This window comes from Saccopteryx bilineata, chromosome 12, assembly GCF_036850765.1.
Source record: "Saccopteryx bilineata isolate mSacBil1 chromosome 12, mSacBil1_pri_phased_curated, whole genome shotgun sequence".
NCBI lineage: Eukaryota > Metazoa > Chordata > Mammalia > Chiroptera > Emballonuridae > Saccopteryx > Saccopteryx bilineata.
The window spans coordinates 11674838-11678564 of NC_089501.1; the positions used below are offsets into that span (position 1 = coordinate 11674838).

General features: G+C 46.6%; 1 pseudogene; it reads right to left on the reverse strand.

The window, feature by feature from the left end:
* Nucleotides 1–814: 814 nt before the first annotated feature.
* LOC136316441 (ubiquitin-protein ligase E3B pseudogene) lies at nt 815–3050 on the reverse strand (annotated as a pseudogene).
* Nucleotides 3051–3727: the final 677 nt, after the last annotated feature.

Genomic DNA, 3727 nt, shown 5'->3' on the forward strand with positions numbered 1-3727 from the left:
CCTGTGTCTGTGAAATCTCTTTTTCACAAACAGTATCCTTACTTGTTTTGCAGCCAATACTGTCCATATGCTTTTTCTAGGTTCTAGGCCTACAGTCTGGGGCTTTGTTCCTGGGGCCTGAGACCCTCCCCTCTCCGCTAAACTCTCTTCCCACCACGCGAGCCTCTCCAGGCTGCCGTTTGCTTCCGGGAGCTAGGCAGCCCTGTGTTTCTTCTTTTCCTACCCATCTCAGTGTGGCTTCTTCAGTGTTCCTTGGTTAAAGTCCTCTTAGTTTAGTCCAAAATTGGTTTTACCAGATGATAGTTCTTAAAATTAAGTTGTAATCCACTTTGGTTCTTGGGTGGAAGTTGGAACATTCACGTACTCCATTGTCATGTTGTCGTTCTCATTTCTTTTAGTCTTTCAAGGTTTCCTGTGCTTCAGAAGCCTGATCCACTGTGCCTTACCTATATATTTTGTTTGTTTGTTTTTTTGTTTGTTAATTCTTCATTGGATCCTAAACAGAAATAATTTTTGTTATTTCCTAATAAAGCAGGTTCCCCCTGCTATATTTCAGAACTTGCACCATACTAGTTTTTCTGAGATTCTCAAACTTCACCTAAATTTTTCAACCTCATTCTCTTTTCTGCATAAAGAGACCTAGGGAGTGGCAGTTCCTTGATTTTTGTGTTCCTCTACAATGTCTTTTAAAGTTCCAAACCTACAGGTGACATGTTCTCTGGAATAACTGATTTTCATACCAACTTTGTAATTTTTTTATTAATAGTTGTATTTTTAAAATTAATTTTCTAAATTCTTTTTTTTTTTAATTCATTTAAAAATTTTTATTAACGGAGCTGGTCTCCATGAGCCCCAGCCTCTCCTTCTCCTTGGTAACCATGTTTTGGAACAGGAGAACTCTGTTTTTGTGAGGAATGACATGAGGGATGTACTGCAGGATCAGCTGGGCACATTTTCTATCCTTTTCCAGTTCTTGAAAGAGCACACTAGGTTTGAGATCCTTCTGCAACCAGTGGTCCTCAGGGGCAAAGTGGTGCTGACAGTCCCGCTCATACAGCATCATCGGCCAGCCGTGGATGGACTGGAACAGCTCCAGGGTCTTGCCCTTGGCATTCTCTACGATCCCATCCCAGATCATCTTAAACACGAAGGAGTTCAGGAAAGAGGAGATGGTGACCAGCTCTTCCAGTTTGAATGAAATTTGTTCTTCGTAAACTTCAATGTCATCAAGGATCGTGGTGAGGTGCCAGAAACAGTCACAGAACAGCATCAGCATGGCCAAGAGCTGCCTAGACTCCTCAGTGTCATTGTTGAGGCACTCGAAGAAGGGCTTTAACCCTCCGTGGGGCCCCAGCTCACAGATAAATGCCCACAGTTTGGGCAGCAGGTCATCAAGGTGAGACCTGTGAGTATCTGCAGCCAGATCTGGGTCAGAGTGGTCAGTGAGGTCTGATAGAGGACACAGATGTTGCAAACCTTCTGTACCTCCACAGAGTCAATGCGTTTACCCCCCCATGGGCTTGAGAATGTTCCACTCTGATGCAGACTTCTGAAATGCCCCCTTCAGGAGATTCTTCATGGGAAGCACATTCTGGGGGAAGCTGGCTGCACGTGGGCCTCCGGATCCTGGTTCCCCAGCAGCTTCTTGCTCAGGATGTCACTGAAGAAGGTTGGGATCAGAGGCACCCCCCACAGGACCTGCAGCTGTTTGGTGATTAAAGGCATGGATTTGTTAAGGCCATAGTCCACAGATTGGGAGAACCAGCCCAGGACAGGGTGCCAGTAGGTCAGGTTGGACTTCTTCTGGGACACATACTTCTGACAGTAGCACAGCATCTGGGTGAGCAAACTCACGAAACCATCCCTCTCCTCCTCTAACACTCGGGGGCTAAGGGAGCCCAAGCGCAGGAAGTTGCCCATCAGACAAAGCGTATGGCATCCTTCTAAACTTTCACAGGCATCACGGCATCAATCCTTATCTCTTAAAAAGGTGATGAATTTATGAAACATGTCATGAGATTCTAAGATGGTGAGGTGCTCAGGGGTCACCAGGCTGAGATGAGTCATGAGAGCAGACACAGACATGATGTGGGTGAGGAACTGCCGAAGCAGATTGTCTGAAAACTGTGCAGCAATCACAGTGCACAGCGCCAGCGAGAAGGCCGCAATGTCCCTGGACAGACAGGGCCGGGGCCACGCCAGGCCGTGGGTCAGCAGTGCCTGCAGCACAGAATAAAGTCCGTGCTGGTTGAAATGTCCCATATTTGCGCAAATGTGGTTCATGGCTGGTCGGAGACTCTCACTTTTTCCCTGGAGAATTTTCCATGTTGAAGTGTCCGTGAAGGTGACAAGCATCGTGAGGTACAGGGTGACCAGTCTGGAGTCTTGTAAGATTTCAGGCTTGAGCTGCTCAAGAAACTCACAGAAATACCACAGAATGCCCTTGATCTGTTTAATCCATAAGAGGGTGAGATCCTTGGAGAGAACCAGGAACACATACCACACCTTGGGTTCATTCTCAGCATCCATGCTGCTCAGGATACAGCGACACAACTTTTCAAATTTCTCATTGTCCTCTTTAATTCTGAACAAGAACAGCAGTTTCCTGGCAATCTTAAAAATACAAAGTTTACTTATTTTACTGGACCCAGAGTCATCTGCTTTAAAAAACTCATCGATCTCTCTCCGGATCTCTCTCTGCAGCCAGCTCTGACAGAGAAAACTCCGGACGTGGGCCTGAATCCCGACAGTGGCCCGCTCCTGCTCCTTCTGCACAAGTCTTTCCTCTTGGGCCTGACGGGCTCTGTCAATGAACCAGGCTCTCGAGGTCTGAGAAATGGTGAACATGTTTACAAACTTGCACAAACCCTGAGGACCTGCCTGTGTCGCGGAAATGCCACGTAATCATTAGTGATCTTGCAGAGGACTCACAGCCAAGGCAGCTTCTCACTTCCGAGGGGCTTGCCTGCTCTTTGTCTGCTCGAAGCCCCTGCGCTCGGGATCGGAGCTGCGCGGGTACTATCGCCTCAGCCCAATACCCCTGAGCTATGCCGGACCCGGGGCAGCGGCCGAGACTCCACCGCCATCTTGCCTCGGGATGTTCTTTCTCAAAGCTCCGGGGGGAAACAATGATCCAGTTCTGGTCAATGACAGTTCTGTAGAGCTTCTCTGCCCCAGGAACAACAACCTCTGAGAATCTTTTCCTCCTTTCTGGAAGCTGAAAAAGCGGAGCATTCAGAAGTGGGATAAATGCCTGATCCATCAGAGAGGAGGTACAAACCCAGTCCAACCCAGCATGCTGGAAGGAACATGGCCAATGTTTAGGAGTACAACGGATTCTTTAGGAAGGCGCCCTCTGCTGAGCGGAAGGGCGGTACAAACAATTTCCTAAATTCTTAAGGAATAATACATTTAATACTTAATACGTTCCTGGCAATGAGGTAAGGTCAGGTTTCATGACCTCTCTGGACCAGTCAGTTGTAACTACAGAAAGAGCAGTGTCCCAAGGTTAAGAATGGAGACAATCTCCAGGAGAAGAAAAGAGTTAAACAAACAGTCCTGTAAATGTCTCATACAGTTTTCCCATGACCTAATCAACAAAATGTGTCATCGCTTATTTTTATTTATTTCTCTTGATTCATTTTGTTCTGTTAACCTTGGATGATTAGATTAATAATTAAAAATAGAGACAGGGTCATGGCATTTCTATGTTCTTAATATCGTCGTT